Source organism: Lissotriton helveticus, chromosome 7 (assembly GCF_964261635.1).
Source record: "Lissotriton helveticus chromosome 7, aLisHel1.1, whole genome shotgun sequence".
Classification (NCBI taxonomy): Eukaryota; Metazoa; Chordata; class Amphibia; order Caudata; family Salamandridae; genus Lissotriton; species Lissotriton helveticus.
The window spans coordinates 1,589,988,519-1,590,006,497 of record NC_136068.1 but is presented as its reverse complement, the minus strand read 5'-3'; the positions used below and the strand labels follow the sequence as shown (position 1 = coordinate 1,590,006,497).

The 17,979-nt window shown below is 47.5% G+C and overlaps 1 long non-coding RNA gene across 1 annotated transcript in view; it reads right to left on the bottom strand.

Annotated features, from left to right (window-relative positions):
* Window positions 1-17,979, bottom strand: part of LOC144767560 (uncharacterized) — a 310,361-nt gene that overhangs the window by 230,570 nt on the left and 61,812 nt on the right. The window contains exons 2-3 of the long non-coding RNA XR_013598260.1: window positions 17,606-17,794; window positions 7,609-7,785 (exon numbers count right to left, since the gene is read on the bottom strand). This is a non-coding gene — a long non-coding RNA (uncharacterized LOC144767560). The remainder of the gene's footprint in view (window positions 1-7,608; window positions 7,786-17,605; window positions 17,795-17,979) is intronic.

Sequence of the window (17,979 nt, the reverse complement as noted above, 5' to 3'; positions counted from 1 at the left end):
AGTGGGTGAAAGGTACAGAGTGGGTGAAAGGTACAGAGTGGGTGAAAGGTAGAGAGTGGGCGAAAGGTGCAGAGTGGCCGAAAGGTACAGAGTGGGTGAAAGGTACAGAGTGGGTGAAAGGTACAGAGTAGGTGAAAGGTACAGAGTGGGTGAAAGGTACAGAGTGGGTGAAAGGTACAGAGTGGGCGAAAGGTGCAGAGTGGCCGAAAGGTACAGAGTGGGTGAAAGGTACAGAGTGGGTGAAAGGTACAGAGTGGGTGAAAGGTACAGAGTGGGTGAAAGGTACAGAGTGGGTGAAAGGTACAGAGTGGGTGACTGAAGCAGAGTGGGTGACTGAAGCAGAGTGGGTGACTGAAGCAGAGTGGGCGAATGAAGCAGAGTGGGCGAATGAAGCAGAGTGGGCGAATGAAGCAGAGTGGGCGAATGAAGCAGAGTGGGCGAAAGATGCAGAGTGGGTGAAAGATGCCGAGTGGGTGAAAGATGCAGAGTGGGTGAAAGATGCAGAGTGGTTGAAAGATGCAGAGTGGGTGAAAGGTACAGAGTGGGTGAAAGGTACAGAGTGGGTGAAAGGTACAGAGTGGGTGAAAGGTACAGAGTGGGTGAAAGGTACAGAGTGGGTGAAAGGTGCAGAGTGGGCGAAAGGTGCAGAGTGGGTGAAAGGTACAGAGTGGGTTAAAGGTACAGAGTGGGTGAAAGGTACAGAGTGTGTGAAAGGTACAGAGTGTGTGAAAGGTACAGAGTGGGTGAAAGGTACAGAGTGGGTGAAAGGTACAGAGTGGGTGAAAGGTAAAGAGTGGGTTAAAGGTACAGAGTGGGTGAAAGGTACAGAGTGGGTGAAAGGTGCAGAGTGGGTGAAAGGTGCAGAGTGGGTGAAAAGTACAGAGTGGGTGAAAGGTACAGAGTGGGTGAAAGATTTAGAGTGGGTGAAAGATTTAGAGTGGGTGAAAGATTTAGAGTGGGTGAAAGATTTATAGTGGGTGACTGAAGCAGAGTGGGTGAATGAAGCAGAGTGGGTGAATGAAGCAGAGTGGGTGAATGAAGCAGAGTGGGTGAATGAAGCAGAGTGGGTGAAAGGTACAGAGTGGGTGAAAGGTACAGAGTGGGTGAAAGGTACAGAGTGGGTGAAAGGTAGAGAGTGGGCGAAAGGTGCAGAGTGGCCGAAAGGTACAGAGTGGGTGAAAGGTACAGAGTGGGTGAAAGGTACAGAGTAGGTGAAAGGTACAGAGTGTGTGAAAGGTACAGAGTGTGTGAAAGGTACAGAGTGGGTGAAAGGTACAGAGTGGGTGAAAGGTACAGAGTGTGTGAAAGGTACAGAGTGGGTGAAAGGTACAGAGTGGGTGAAAGGTACAGAGTGGGTGAAAGGTACAGAGTGGGTGAAAGGTACAGAGTGGGTGAAAGGTAAAGAGTGGGTTAAAGGTACAGAGTGGGTGAAAGGTACAGAGTGGGTGAAAGGTGCAGAGTGGGTGAAAGGTGCAGAGTGGGTGAAAAGTACAGTGTGGGTGAAAGGTACAGAGTGGGTGAAAGATTTAGAGTGGGTGAAAGATTTAGAGTGGGTGAAAGATTTAGAGTGGGTGAAAGATTTATAGTGGGTGACTGAAGCAGAGTGGGTGAATGAAGCAGAGTGGGTGAATGAAGCAGAGTGGGTGACTGAAGCAGAGTGGGTGACTGAAGCAGAGTGGGTGACTGAAGCAGAGTGGGTGACTGAAGCAGAGTGGGTGAATGAAGCAGAGTGGGTGAATGAAGCAGAGTGGGTGAAAGGTACAGAGTGGGTGAAAGGTACAGAGTGGGTGAAAGGTACAGAGTGGGTGAAAGGTAGAGAGAGGGCAAAAGGTGCAGAGTGGCCGAAAGGTACAGAGTGGGTGAAAGGTACAGAGTGGGTGAAAGGTACAGAGTGGGTGAAAGGTACAGAGTGGGCGAAAGGTGCAAAGTGGCCGAAAGGTACAGAGTGGGTGAAAGGTACAGAGTGGGTGAAAGGTACAGAGTGGGTGAAAGGTACAGAGTGGGTGAAAGGTACAGAGTGGGTGACTGAAGCAGAGTGGGTGACTGAAGCAGAGTGGGTGACTGAAGCAGAGTGGGCGAATGAAGCAGAGTGGGCGAATGAAGCAGAGTGGGCGAATGAAGCAGAGTGGGTGAAAGGTACAGAGTGGGTGAAAGGTACAGAGTGGGTGAAAGGTACAGAGTGGGTGAAAGGTAGAGAGTGGGCGAAAGGTGCAGAGTGGCCGAAAGGTACAGAGTGGGTGAAAGGTACAGAGTGGGTGAAAGGTACAGAGTGGGTGAAAGGTAACGAGTGGGTTAAAGGTACAGAGTGGGTGAAAGGTACAGAGTGGGTGAAAGGTGCAGAGTGGGTGAAAGGTGCAGAGTGGGTGAAAAGTACAGAGTGGGTGAAAGGTACAGAGTGGGTGAAAGATTTAGAGTGGGTGAAAGATTTAGAGTGGGTGAAAGATTTAGAGTGGGTGAAAGATTTATAGTGGGTGACTGAAGCAGAGTGGGTGAATGAAGCAGAGTGGGTGAATGAAGCAGAGTGGGTGAATGAAGCAGAGTGGGTGAATGAAGCAGAGTGGGTGAAAGGTACAGAGTGGGTGAAAGGTACAGAGTGGGTGAAAGGTACAGAGTGGGTGAAAGGTAGAGAGTGGGCGAAAGGTGCAGAGTGGCCGAAAGGTACAGAGTGGGTGAAAGGTACAGAGTGGGTGAAAGGTACAGAGTAGGTGAAAGGTACAGAGTGTGTGAAAGGTACAGAGTGTGTGAAAGGTACAGAGTGGGTGAAAGGTACAGAGTGGGTGAAAGGTACAGAGTGTGTGAAAGGTACAGAGTGGGTGAAAGGTACAGAGTGGGTGAAAGGTACAGAGTGGGTGAAAGGTACAGAGTGGGTGAAAGGTACAGAGTGGGTGAAAGGTAAAGAGTGGGTTAAAGGTACAGAGTGGGTGAAAGGTACAGAGTGGGTGAAAGGTGCAGAGTGGGTGAAAGGTGCAGAGTGGGTGAAAAGTACAGTGTGGGTGAAAGGTACAGAGTGGGTGAAAGATTTAGAGTGGGTGAAAGATTTAGAGTGGGTGAAAGATTTAGAGTGGGTGAAAGATTTATAGTGGGTGACTGAAGCAGAGTGGGTGAATGAAGCAGAGTGGGTGAATGAAGCAGAGTGGGTGACTGAAGCAGAGTGGGTGACTGAAGCAGAGTGGGTGACTGAAGCAGAGTGGGTGACTGAAGCAGAGTGGGTGAATGAAGCAGAGTGGGTGAATGAAGCAGAGTGGGTGAAAGGTACAGAGTGGGTGAAAGGTACAGAGTGGGTGAAAGGTACAGAGTGGGTGAAAGGTAGAGAGAGGGCAAAAGGTGCAGAGTGGCCGAAAGGTACAGAGTGGGTGAAAGGTACAGAGTGGGTGAAAGGTACAGAGTGGGTGAAAGGTACAGAGTGGGCGAAAGGTGCAAAGTGGCCGAAAGGTACAGAGTGGGTGAAAGGTACAGAGTGGGTGAAAGGTACAGAGTGGGTGAAAGGTACAGAGTGGGTGAAAGGTACAGAGTGGGTGACTGAAGCAGAGTGGGTGACTGAAGCAGAGTGGGTGACTGAAGCAGAGTGGGCGAATGAAGCAGAGTGGGCGAATGAAGCAGAGTGGGCGAATGAAGCAGAGTGGGCGAATGAAGCAGAGTGGGTGAAAGATGCAGAGTGGGTGAAAGATGCCGAGTGGGTGAAAGATGCAGAGTGGGTGAAAGATGCAGAGTGGTTGAAAGATGCAGAGTGGGTGAAAGGTACAGAGTGGGTGAAAGGTACAGAGTGGGTGAAAGGTACAGAGTGGGTGAAAGGTGCAGAGTGGGCGAAAGGTGCAGAGTGGGTGAAAGGTACAGAGTGGGTTAAAGGTACAGAGTGGGTGAAAGGTACAGAGTGGTTGAAAGATGCAGAGTGGGTGAAAGGTACAGAGTGGGTGAAAGGTACAGAGTGTGTGAAAGGTACAGAGTGGGTGAAAGGTACAGAGTGGGTGAAAGGTACAGAGTGGGTGAAAGGTAAAGAGTGGGTGAAAGGTAAAGAGTGGGTTAAAGGTACAGAGTGGGTGAAAGGTGCAGAGTGGGTGAAAGGTGCAGAGTGGGTGAAAAGTACAGAGTGGGTGAAAGGTACAGAGTGGGTGAAAGATTTAGAGTGGGTGAAAGATTTAGAGTGGGTGAAAGATTTAGAGTGGGTGAAAGATTTATAGTGGGTGACTGAAGCAGAGTGGGTGAATGAAGCAGAGTGGGTGAATGAAGCAGAGTGGGTGAATGAAGCAGAGTGGGTGACTGAAGCAGAGTGGGTGACTGAAGCAGAGTGGGTGACTGAAGCAGAGTGGGTGAATGAAGCAGAGTGGGTGAATGAAGCAGAGTGGGTGAAAGGTACAGAGTGGGTGAAAGGTACAGAGTGGGTGAAAGGTACAGAGTGGGTGAAAGGTAGAGAGTGGGCGAAAGGTGCAGAGTGGCCGAAAGGTACAGAGTGGGTGAAAGGTACAGAGTGGGTGAAAGGTACAGAGTAGGTGAAAGGTACAGAGTGGGTGAAAGGTACAGAGTGGGTGAAAGGTACAGAGTGGGCGAAAGGTGCAGAGTGGCCGAAAGGTACAGAGTGGGTGAAAGGTACAGAGTGGGTGAAAGGTACAGAGTGGGTGAAAGGTACAGAGTGGGTGAAAGGTACAGAGTGGGTGAAAGGTACAGAGTGGGTGACTGAAGCAGAGTGGGTGACTGAAGCAGAGTGGGTGACTGAAGCAGAGTGGGCGAATGAAGCAGAGTGGGCGAATGAAGCAGAGTGGGCGAATGAAGCAGAGTGGGCGAATGAAGCAGAGTGGGCGAAAGATGCAGAGTGGGTGAAAGATGCCGAGTGGGTGAAAGATGCAGAGTGGGTGAAAGATGCAGAGTGGGTGAAAGATGCAGAGTGGGTGAAAGGTACAGAGTGGGTGAAAGGTACAGAGTGTGCGAAAGGTACAGAGTGTGCGAAAGGTACAGAGTGGGTGAAAGGTACAGAGTAGGTGAAAGGTACAGAGTGGGTGAAAGGTACAGAGTGGGTGAAAGGTACAGAGTGGGTGAAAGGTACAGAGTGGGTGAAAGGTACAGAGTGGGCGAAAGGTGCAGAGTGGCCGAAAGGTACAGAGTGGGTGACAGGTACAGAGTGGGTGAAAGGTACAGAGTGGGTGAAAGGTACAGAGTGGGTGAAAGGTACAGAGTGGGTGAAAGGTACAGAGTGGGTGAAAGGTACAGAGTGGGTGAAAGGTGCAGAGTGGGTGAAAGGTGCAGAGTGGGCGAAAGGTGCAGAGTGGGTGAAAGGTACAGAGTGGGTTAAAGGTACAGAGTGGGTGAAAGGTACAGAGTGGTTGAAAGATACAGAGTGGGTGAAAGGTACAGAGTGGGTGAAAGGTACAGAGTGTGTGAAAGGTACAGAGTGTGTGAAAGGTACAGAGTGGGTGAAAGGTACAGAGTGGGTGAAAGGTACAGAGTGGGTGAAAGGTACAGAGTGGGTGAAAAGTACAGAGTGGGTGAAAGGTAAAGAGTGGGTGAAAGGTACAGAGTGGGTGAAAGGTACAGAGTGGGTGAAAGGTGCAGAGTGGGTGAAAGGTGCAGAGTGGGTGAAAAGTACAGAGTGGGTGAAAGGTACAGAGTGGGTGAAAGATTTAGAGTGGGTGAAAGATTTTGAGTGGGTGAAAGATTTAGAGTGGGTGAAAGATTTATAGTGGGTGACTGAAGCAGAGTGGGTGAATGAAGCAGAGTGGGTGAATGAAGCAGAGTGGGTGACTGAAGCAGAGTGGGTGACTGAAGCAGAGTGGGTGACTGAAGCAGAGTGGGTGACTGAAGCAGAGTGGGTGAATGAAGCAGAGTGGGTGACTGAAGCAGAGTGGGTGACTGAAGCAGAGTGGGTGACTGAAACAGAGTGGGTGACTGAAGCAGAGTGGGTGACTGAAGCAGAGTGGGTGAATGAAGCAGAGTGGGTGAATATATATGTCTGATGCTTGTGGATGTCTGATGCTTGCATGTCTGCTGGGGTGACAGCGTCAGTACAAGTTGGTGTGTGTCAGAACTGGTTGCCTCGGGGAAAAATACAAGTTCTCCCTGTAAATAAAGAAAGAGGAGGTGAGAAAGGAGGGTCCGGCTTGGAGCTGGGAAAGAGGCTGAAAGGGAGGGGAGAATGCATAGAGCGCATTCCAATGAAGTCTGTTGCGAGGCATGGGGGCAGCCTTTGATGTGCGAGAGAGCTGCCGTGAAAGAAGTAAACAGCAGGCATGTAATTAGGGGGGAGGAGAAGTCGCGCTGGGGTGAATACCTGAGGCCAAGCTGCCCGCGGGAGGGAGGCTGATGGCTGTGATGTGGACGCGCGTCGTGAACTAGCCTCTTGTTGCCTGTGGGAGGGAAGACGGAGGGAAGGCAGAGAAGGGGAGGGGGGAGGGGGGATGAATGCGACACGGCGGGCAGGGGAGGGGGCGGAGCGGGGAGAGCGGCATGAGGGTGTGAAAGCAGCAGGGGCCTGGAGTGCGGCTAAGGGAACTGAAGAAATGCGACACGGCAGGCAGGGGAGGGGCGGAGCGGGGGTGTGGGAGGAGTGCGGCTGAGGGAAAATACATGCAAACAGGCGGCTGGGGGCATGTGCACGCGCTTTTAAGTTCAATGCACATGCGCATTAAGCTTGAATTTCACGGGCACTGCAAGGAATCGCCACGATTCCTTGCAAGTTGGTTAAAGACTGTTTAAGCCCCTATAGTCTCGCATGCGCATCGACAGGCGAGACCTTAAAAGGGCTTTCGGGAGCTGTTGAAAACTCTCATCTTCAGCATCACTAGAAGGAGTGTGGTGATCAACCTGGTTGTATCTTAATCGGAGGAGAGTGGGGGGGGGGGAGGGGGTAATTTGGGGAAATAAGTAATGGGGCCAGTGGGGGCACAGGAAGAGATAACCCAATTCTTCAAATGACTAAAATGATATTCCAGTTTCTCATATGCATGTTTGCTTTCATGCATCAATTAACATACGTTGCCCATTGTTCAGCAATAATCATATTTTTAAGATCGTTTTCTCAGATTATGCAAACCCTCCAAGTCAGAGGCCCTTCCTTCCAGAAAGCTTTTCTTTCCGTCATCATTAGTGAGTCCCAGCTAATGCTTGAACGTTCTTTTCCACATCTAGCATCAGCAGGAGTGCCATTCTCCAGGGGCTCTGCCTTGGATTTCTTAGCACCCATTGGTATATTGCATTGTCATCAAGGAGCACAAAAAGAAATGCATCTCATTTTGAGGAGGGAGGAAGACAGAAACACGGAAACTCAGTTATTTCCTCTAACTGATCTCTTGGAGGAAGAGAGTAAGGGAAGTATATTTTACTCATTCTGTATTCAGCCCATCTTCAGGTTAGGCTTTAAGGCTAACAAAGGAGCCAATGAGGCTGGGTCGGTGAGGCTCTTCCCAAAGACATTCGTCCTTATAGGGCCTATGAAAGCATCCTGGCAGTTCTGCCTATCTTCCCTTTTCCACCCCTTTTCTAGAGCCTGCTCCCTTTCTGTCTCTCTCCAAGGGATATACGTACATCACTGGTTCGTACTACTGTTATCTCTTACCAACACAAACCATGAGCATTTAACAAGTAAACAAAAAAAGCAGGAAATAATAGGCATGCTTATACTTCGCTTTATCTTTCAGCTGTGCTAACGTTCTCTTTCCTGATTAGTGGGTTGAGTGCTGTTGTGCTCCACCCCAGTTCTTCTGGAGGAATTCTTCCCTTAGGTTTGCGCTTGGGGTCACCAGCTTTCTTCCTACCTCAGGCTGAAAATAGGCAATTCATGACCCAAGGAAACATTTTCTGTTAAAGAAAATCAATAGTGTCATGCCCATTTGAAGTCTAAAACATGTTAATCAAAGTTAAGTAGCAAAAATAGGCACTCAAAGAGACAGTCTTTACCTCCTGAGATATTGAACAATGCAGTGCTAAATCCTCCCACAATGTATATACGCCTATGCATTTTCAACTGTAAAGCAGCAATGCAAAAGTTTCATGTGACAGAAACTCAAACTCAAGACAGTGAGACTCTCAGCAGATGTCAGCCTTCTTTCTGAGACAAGGATGGGGAAGACCTTGAAAAGATACAGATAATGTACATTTCTCATTCGCTGAGCTAGTCATTGGGGAATCCTTGCTTACACGTGCCAATACGAAAAATAGGCTGACTACATCAGAAGTGTGAGTACAGTGTAGGCCTAAGCATACTATGGACATACAAAATGGCTATGATTAAACAACATGGCAGGCACGCCTGTTTGCAGCTTGTGGAGACCGCGCCCTGAGGGCAACGGCTTAAATACTTCATTTTGCTGACCGATTGCCGTGAGGGAAACGGCTGAAACACCGCGGCTTTCCCCGCCAAAGACTCCATTTCCCAGGTGCCCCGGGGTTCACCGGCGCACCGGTGACATAACAGCCAGCGCCCGGGGGCGCTACTAAACAGCGGAACACCTCCCGCCCCGCGGGACGCGCGCGGGCAGCGCCGGGCAAAGGACGGGCAGTCAGTGGCAGTCCGGGGCAGGATGAGGCTGGGCTGGGCAACCCATCTTGGCTGTCGTGAACGACTAATTAGTAAGTTTTACAACAAATACTTTTTATACGACATTATTTTTAACGTAGTACTTTGTGCGCTTCTGGAGTACCAGTGCTGATTAAAAACAGTATATTTTGCCACCAACTATCCGTACTTTATACACCTATAGTCCTTGGGACCAACTACCGGCAACTAAAATGTCCAAAAATAAATCCACTATGGATAATTATCTAGTCAAAGTGGTAAATAAGATTAATAATGACCGGAGAAAATCACTGGGCCGGGAAAGTCAATCTGATTTACCCCTTATATCTCCCATAGTCGATACAGAAGTAGCTGTGGATGTAAATTGTGATCCTGATGTTATACCAACAGAATTACCAGTAACGCCGGCCCCTAATCAGGATTTCCCCCGAAGTCTCTGATGATATCCCGCTACGCCGATCTCCGGCCCTGAGAACAATGAGGGCCTGTAGAAAACAACAAACCAAGCGTGGGGGAAACAACAATAAGAGAAAAGTTGAAAACACACCAAAGAACACTGCTTGCGACAATGAGACTTTAAATAAGAACAATGCTGTTAATGTTAACACTGAGCAATTGGATCTATTAGCTAGTATTATAGAGGGAAAATTTGAAACTATTGTTAAACCACTGGTAGACAAAATAGACCTACTTACAGTTGAAGTATCCAGACTAGGCAGACTATTAGATGCACATACTGGTAAGATTGACAGCCTTGGGTCTAAAGAGAGGAGTGCACCACGTAATGATACTGTCCCGAGACCGCATGCTGTGGGACCTAGTCCAAACAATTTAGATATACTAGACCCACCAATGGAAAGCCAAACCGCCAAGGTAACAGCGGCATCTGTAAGTATGCCTGGAGTACCCAAGAAAAATCGTTCTATTAATCTCCCGCCAGATTGTGCACCTTATGTTGTTGTCCTTTCTAACGTTCCCCCTCTAGATGTTAGTACGGATCAATCCCCTCTGAAATCACATGATTCGCTCAAATATAAAACGGTCTCATGGTTACATAGGCACTGTGGGTTCCCAACCAATTACTCTGACCAAATTCTAACAACTAGAAGGGTACATTGGATTGGCAACTCAAAAAACCCTGTAGGGGTGATTGTGTCATCGTTAATTTTAAATATCCACAGCATGTTGCAACTGTCTTGCTTAGAGCAGCCTCTCTAACTCCGAATGAGAATGAAGTACTGGTGCGGCCATTGGGGTATTTTTACAATCATCTTAGTAAGATACCTGCTGTCACTAAAAGAGATAGGCCTTTTACCCCCAACCACTGCCCAGCTTTTGAGGTACCAACACAGAACAGATACCAAGCTCTGAGCTCCCTGGACCAGAACTATTGACATGTAAAGGGTACTGGGCCTTTGTTGTGTAAAACTCTTAATGCCCAAGAAAAATATTTATACGGGGCAAGCATAAACTCAGAGCGAAGTTGGGATAATTCCACTAAAGCGATTATTGAAAGTGGACTATTATTTGTACCTGTTAGAGAGAGGTGGGTGATAAACCAGCGATTATCACGTGCTGAGGACCATAATGCTGGTGCAATTAAGGTTGATCCCTATGTACATGGCGCTAATTATAATAGTGTCCAAGAGAAACCCAAAAACTCTATCACAGGGGGTACCTCTATCGTTAGATGGAACATTGATCCTGAGGTTGATAAGAACCCATACAATAAGTATATCATTGCAGATAGTGGGGTTTTAGATGAGTCCATGACATCTTTACCTGTTAGCAACAAAGTAAGAGTAGCTATGCCCTTAGAAAGGACTAACTACGAGGGAGCTAATAGCCATGTAGCAAGCACATCAATAACAAGGTACGATGAAGTGGTCGACTATCATCAAATCACAACTCTAGACACAACCCCTGCTACAAGAAATTGTATTTGCGGTGCTATAAACAAAGAGTCGCTACCAGTAGAGGAAACCCTAATCAGCCATCCTAACCTCATAGTGATATCCTGAAACATTGCGGGTCTGGCAAAAAATCTTTCAGATCCCGATTGGTCAAATTATATAGACTCCAGTGATATCTGCCTACTGCAGGAAACATGGGCCCTTGATATACCACAAAGAGTAGGGTATAAAACCTTTAATATAGAGGCAGTCGCTTCAACCCGAGGGAGACCCTCGGGGGACTCACAGTGTGGATTAAAGTGTCTCTTAAAGTAAATATTAAGCAATTACACACAGACTCAGTTGATATACTGGGGCTGGCAGTTAACCCAAGGGATGGTAGGCGCATTACTGTCTTCAATGTATATAATCGACAGTGTGGGCTGTTAAAAGAGTCTACAACCCTGGAAAAATTGGACAATCTCCTTTTTAATAATATAGACTCGCCAAGCATCCTGATTGGAGGGGATTTTAATTGTAATTTCGAGCCAATTAAGGGGTTTGGCGATGTTTTTGAAGATGAGGACAGTGCTAACAATATCCCACCTCTATCCTATACGGAGGGAGTGCGCTGCACGACTCTAGCTGTGCAAATGACAAAACTAGTCGCAGTACATGGAATGAGGGCTTGTAATGGCCGCTTCCGTTCTGATTCTCCCAAGTCCCCACCTTTGTTAAAAACAACTCCCATAGCTGTATAGATTATATGCTGGTATCCCTTGACATTTGGTCTTATCTGATAGACTTTGAAATTGTCCCAAGGTATGAAAGTGACCATCGGCCATTGCAGTTGTTAATAAACTACCGATTGCTCCCTAGTAGTAGCTCAATGTCAGAGGTTCTCCCCATTGAGAATAAATCCCATGATGCCCCACTAATGAGCAATAATAGGCGTTCCCTTAAATGGCCTAGCATATTGGGAAATGGGGAGGCATTGTCTAGCATCTATCAACTCTTTGCAGATACATTTTCTAATCATTTATCCCATCAGGTAGAGGACAATGATTTTATAGATGCACATACCAAGTTCTTCACATCTCTTGTACCCTACGTGTCGAAAATGCCAAAAAAAAGGTTGATGCATAAAATTAGTGCTGTAGGGTCCAAACCTTGGTATAACAAGGAGTGCCGCTTACTGAAGAGTTCACTCATAGATGCTATCAAGAACAAGACACCAGATGTGATCTGGGCCCTTAGGAGCGAATACAAGAAGACACAGCTTAACGCCAGAGCCCTTTGGGATGAGGAATGCTGGGGGAATATGTTACTAGCTGCTAAGGCTAAGGATAGTGTGGGGTTTTGGAAACCTGTTGCTAATGAGAAAAATAGAGACAAAATACCCGAGGATGTGTTTATTGACGAGCAAACCTGGGTCAATCATTTCACCCAATTATATGAAGCCCCAGGAAACAAGGAGCCATCCGTTGATAATTGCTCTAGAATTGTACATAGCACAAATCCCCTAGTGTTTAGTCTAGAAGAAACTGAGCAAGCCATTAGCTCAGTAAAAAATGGTAAAGCCCCTGGACTAGACAAAATACCTGGGGACTTGTATAAACATGAGATTGGAGTGTGGGCACCCTACATCAACCATCTCTTTAACATATTTGCTACAGGTGGTAATCTACCTGATAGTTGGAGGGGCGCTGAAATCGTTTTAATTTTCAAAAAGGGAGATAGAGGTGTTCCTTCTAACTATCGTCCCATTAGTCTTTTAGATATTTTGCAAAAAATGTTTGCTAGGCACCTTTTAATTCGTATAAATCAGTGGATTGATGAGCATGATATTTTTACCAAATTCCAAGCAGGCTTTAGACGTAACACCAGCACAATCGATCAAGTGTTCAGATTTTGTTGTATTTGTTGGAAATATGTTTTTTTATTGAAGGGACATATTTATGTAGCTTTTGTTGACCTTAGGGCAGCTTTTGATTTAGTTTTGCGGGATCGTTTATGGGATTGTTTGTTTGCAATGGGACTACCAGTCTGTTTACTCGAGCAGATCAGAAGATTGCATAATAACAACTTTGCAAGGATACGCTGGGGTCTGAATGGGGAACTATCTAATTCTGTTCCAATTAGGCGGGAAGTCCTCATCTACAGACCCCCGGGACCACGCACACAATTCAGCGAAGACATCGCCAACTTCATCAGCCCGCACGCCCTCCCCTCCGCTGACTACATCCTCCTAGGGGACCTCAACTTCCACCTGGAGAACAACAACGACCGCAACACCACCACCCTGCTGGACAACCTCACCAACCTCGGACTCAAGCAACTGGTGACCACCCCCACCCACTACGCTTGACCCCGTCTTCTCCTCCAGCAAAGACATCTCCTTCAGCCACGCCACCGGACTCCACTGGACAGACCACAGCTGCGTCCACTTCAGCTTCAGAAGGACCACGACCCACCACCACCCGCAACAGGTTCCCCGCAGAAGCTGGAACAAGATCACAGCCGAACAGCTCGCCACATCCCTGAGCCAGCACCCTCCCGCCAGCTCAGCGAACCCCAAACAAGCCGCCAACAACCTCACAAGGTGGATCAGCAACTGCGCAGACGACCTCGCTCCACTGACGACCCCCCCGTCAGACCCGGCAACAAGAGAGCACCCTGGTTCACCGACGAACTCAAGAGCTCCAAGAAGAACTGCCGAGCCCTCGAGAAAACCTGGCGCAGAGACCCGACACCAGACAACATGACCTCCCTCAAGCTCGCCACTCGAAAACACCACCAGCTGATCCACACCACCAAGAAAACCGCATTCAAGGAACGACTAGACAACAACGCCCACAACAGCAAGGAACTCTTCTACATCGTCAAAGAGCTCTCGAACCCTAGCGCCGGAAACAACGACATCACCCCATCGCAAGAACTCTGCAACTCGCTCGCCTCGTTCTTCCACAGCAAGATCGCAGACATACACAACAGCTTCAGCACACAGCCGACGCACCCTACGACCACACCAACGCCCCCCACCACCACCATCCACGCCTGGACCCTGGTCAGCACCGAAGACACTATCCGCACGATGAACACCATCCACTCCGGATCACCAACCGACCCCTGCCCTCACCACGTCTTCAACAAGGCCGACTCCATCATCGCACCCCACCTCCGAGACATCATCAACACCTCCTTCGACACCGACACCTTCCCAGAGAGCTGGAAGCACGCCGAACTCAGTGCCCTACTGAAAAAACCATCAGCGGACCCCACCGACCTCAAAAACTACCGTCCCAACTCGCTCCTTCCTTTCCCTGCCAAAGTCATCGAGAAGACAGTCAACAGACAGCTGGCCGCCTTCCTCAAGACTAATGGATCCCTCGACCACTCACAGTCCAGTTTCAGAGCCAACCACAGCACCGAGACCGCCCTCATTGCAGCCACTGACGACATCCGAGCCCTGCTCGACAACATGGAAACAGCGGCACTCATCCTCCTGGACCTCTCCGCAGCGTTCGACACTGTCTGCCACCGCACCCTCAACATCATCTCCTACGCCGACGACACTCAGCTGATCCTCTCCCTCACCAATGACCCCGCCACCGCCAGAAACCAACCTACACGAAGGGATGAAAGACGTAGCTGAGTGGATGACGAACAGCTGCCTGAAACTGAACTCAGATAAGACGGAAGTCCTCATCCTGGAATCATCACCCTCCGCCTGGGACGACTCCTGGTGGCCCCCTGCCCTGGGCAGCGCACCTAAACCAATGGACCACGCACGCAACCTGGGCTTCATCCTAGACTCCTCCCTCTCAATGACCAGACAAGTCAACGCCGTCTCCTCGTCATGCTTCAACATCCTACGCATGCTGCGCAAGATCGTCCGGTGGCTCCCCACAGAAACCAGGAAGACGGTCACCCAGGCACTAGTCACCAGCCATCTGGACTACGGAAACACCCTTTACGCCGGAACCACAACCAAACTTCAGAAAAGGCTCCAGCGCATTCAGAACGCTTCAGCACGACTCATCCTGGACATCCCCCGACACAGCCACATCTCCGGACACCTGAGAGACCTGCACTGGCTCCCCGTCAACAAGAGAATCACGTTTCGACTCCTCACCCACGCACACAAAGCTCTCCACAACCAAGGTCCCAGATACCTCAACGACCGCCTGACCTTCTACACTCCCACTCGCCAGCTACGCTCTACCAGCCACGCCCTCACCGCGGTTCCCCGCATCCGAATAGCTACCATGGGAGGAAGATCCTTTTCCTACCTGGCTGCCAAGACGTGGAACTCCCTCCCCGTCCACCTCCGCCTGACCCAAGACCACCTCTCCTTCAGGAAGCAACTCAAGACCTGGCTGTTCGAGCAGTAGCGGACTCCCCTCCCCCAAGCGCCTTGAGACCCTCCGGGTGAGTAGTGCGCTATACAAATGCTATGATTGATTGATTGATTGATTGTTGGCCCCTACTCTCTTTTCCTTATTTGTCAATGATATTCCGTCAAAATGACTCACCTAAGTTGAATGGAGAGAGGGTTCCCGCACTTTTATTTGCGGACGACACCATTCTGATCTCGCAAACCCCGAGTGGTCTGCAAAACCTTTTAAATTCCTTCAAATTGTACTGTGACAAGAAGGGATTAGAAATAAACACAAATAAGACCAAATGTATGGCCCTCAATCCCCATAAATCCTTTAAGGGCCATTTCCTTCTTAACAACCAAAGACTGGAACTTGTATCAGATTCCTCCTACTTGGGCGTCTGTCTTGACTCCAAAAATTCCGGGAAGACACAACTAGAAAAAAGCAAAACCATTTTCAATCAGAACACCCTACCCATCACAAGACGACATGGGGCCAGCTTAAATAAATCTATTACACCAGCTCTGGAAGTGTTCAAATTCAAGGCACAGGCCGGTGCCTTATATGGTGCCGAAATTTGGGGTATGAATGCAGGGAATCTTTTTAAGAAAAGTGAGAATAACTTCTACAGGAGTATTCTGAGATTACCCACACGCACTCCACTTTTACCCCTTTTTTTAGACCTTAATATGAAGCGTACGGACGATCTTGCAATACTCCGCCCACTCTTGCATTGAGTTAGACTATGGAGTACTCCAGATCTTGCAGATTACAAAAGTGGCATCCTAGAAGTGAAGAACCTTGATGCTTACAATACCAATCCTTGGTTAAAGCATGTAAAAACCTGGTTCACTCAAATTGGTCTTACCCACTTCTGGGAAAACCCTGCACTTTTGACACAAAGTTGCAAGAAACTTGTAAAGGCAAGATTCTGGTCCTATATCTCTCATAACTCCCTAAATGATAATTCTTTTGGCTCCATCACCAGTAGTTTTCTTAACTTTAAAAGTGTACCACACTTTGAGGAGTTTTTAGATGAGATACAACCTCAGCTTGCAAAAAGTCTGTACATAAAATTTAGATATGGAATACTTAAAACGAATGTAGTCCTAGCTAGGTGGGAAAAGCACACTGGCACAACAAAAAGTTTGAACTGTACATGTTGTCAGTCCAACTTAAGAGAGGATGAGAAACATATATTGTTGTTCTGCACCACATACGACAGAGCAAGGAGACGATGGATAAAGCCCTTGTGTAATGCCTTAGGTATTCGATCGTATGTGGAAGCATTTAGGATCATCAAAACAGATACTAGTCGTCTTATTGTGTTCTGTGTCAGCAGATTTTTACTGCTTGCAAGTTATTCACGCAAGAAGCGGGGGTTGGAGCTGTAGCTGCTTAGCTGGCCGTTCGCTATGCAGAGGTTATGTTGTCCTGATTGCCTGAGGAATATTGTTGAGTCCATTTTTAGGATCATTCTCTATGGTTCCACTTAAAAAGTTTTTTATCTTGTATTTTAACAAAAGTTTTATATTTTATGTGCCTTTTTAAATTCATGAAATAACACTAAATTTGATGATTTGTACTGTATTCCAGCTCCCCAACAGCATATCATGTATGTACTTTTGTATCCACTGTGTAAAATGTACTGTTGTTTTTATGTGTCTTTTATGGCCAGATTGTGCCGAAATAAAGATCAATGATGATTTAATGGAATGTAATTGGCATAAACAAATTGAGAAAGACAGAATGAGTTCATAATAATAATGTACTTTCCTGTTGGCATAGAGTTTGATACTCGTGTGATTACCAATGAAATGGCTGAGGCAACTAATTCTCCACCTATCACTTTTTAGTACAAAATTACACAAGAGAAATGGGTGCACAAGAATGAGAGATCAGCCACCAGAAACCTCCTTAGAGGGCAAATGCCCTTATCAATATTAAATTTGATATCACAAAATTCCAAAGACCGAAAATATTTTGCAACAATAGGCCAAGTGCCCATGCTTCCATCTAGTACAGTCAGGGGAGAAGGCAGAACATTTAAATACCCCCACCTAAAACTAAAAGGTTCTGAGGGTACCCAGCAAGAGAAGCAAATGAGCCCACCCTCCCTAGAAGAGATTATTTTTCTCTTCCGTCCAAGCATCTATCCATTCATTCTTTCATCCTTCCATCGCCCTGCTGTTAACCACAGTTTCACCTTTACATTCTGCCATCCATTCAGTTTCAGCCATCATTCAATCTTCCACAATTTCATCTATCAATCCACTCTGCCATCTGTCCATGCACTCTGCCATCCATTCATCCACTCTGCCGTCCATCCAGCCACTCTGCCATTCATCCATCCCCCCTGCATCCATCCACTCTGCCATCCACTCTGCCATCTATTCACTCATCCGTTCACCCACTCATCCATCCATGATTTTACCCTGCCATCCTTTCACCTGTCCATCCACCTATCGATTCCTTTACTTTGCCACGCTTTCACCTTTGTACCCACCTATCCTTCCATCACTTTACTCTGCTATCCTTTCACATACCCATCAGGCTATCCTTTCACTCACTCACTCACTTATCCATCAGTCCCTTTACTCGGCCATCCATTTACCTATCCAGTCTCCTAACCATTCATTCATTCATCCACCCACTCATTCGCCCACCCTCATCCATTTTTCCTTTCACCTTTCCTTCAATATTCCTTCCATCTTTCCCTTTTCTAGCACCCCCTTCTTTCGTTCTTCCTTGCTCCCATACTGATGCTGTATCCTATTACAGCTTTTATCTGCCAGTTGCAGACAGAAGAGGCCCCTAAAAAACCTCACCTCCTGCTGTAGCTGCTAGAGCGGGGGTTCAAGACGACTCTGAGTACAATAAACCAATCAAGTTATTTTTCATTCCTTTATTGATGGTCTTCTTATAAAAACATTTTTGATTGTAGCCTTGACCATCATTTCATTCCTGGCACTGAAGGGAATTACTTTGCTTGCAGACGTGCTCTGAAGTCCTGTGTGCTGTAGTGGGCGGAAGAAAAATGTAATTGACACAACAACATATGGATGAATCAAGAGGACTAGCTGAAAGTTCCTAAAAGTACGAATATTTTACATACAAATTTATAAAGCTCTAACGGTATTGGCTAATGCCTGGCTGATCTCAAAATGTTGAAAGCGTCAGCTTTTGCCCTTTTTCTCTGCTA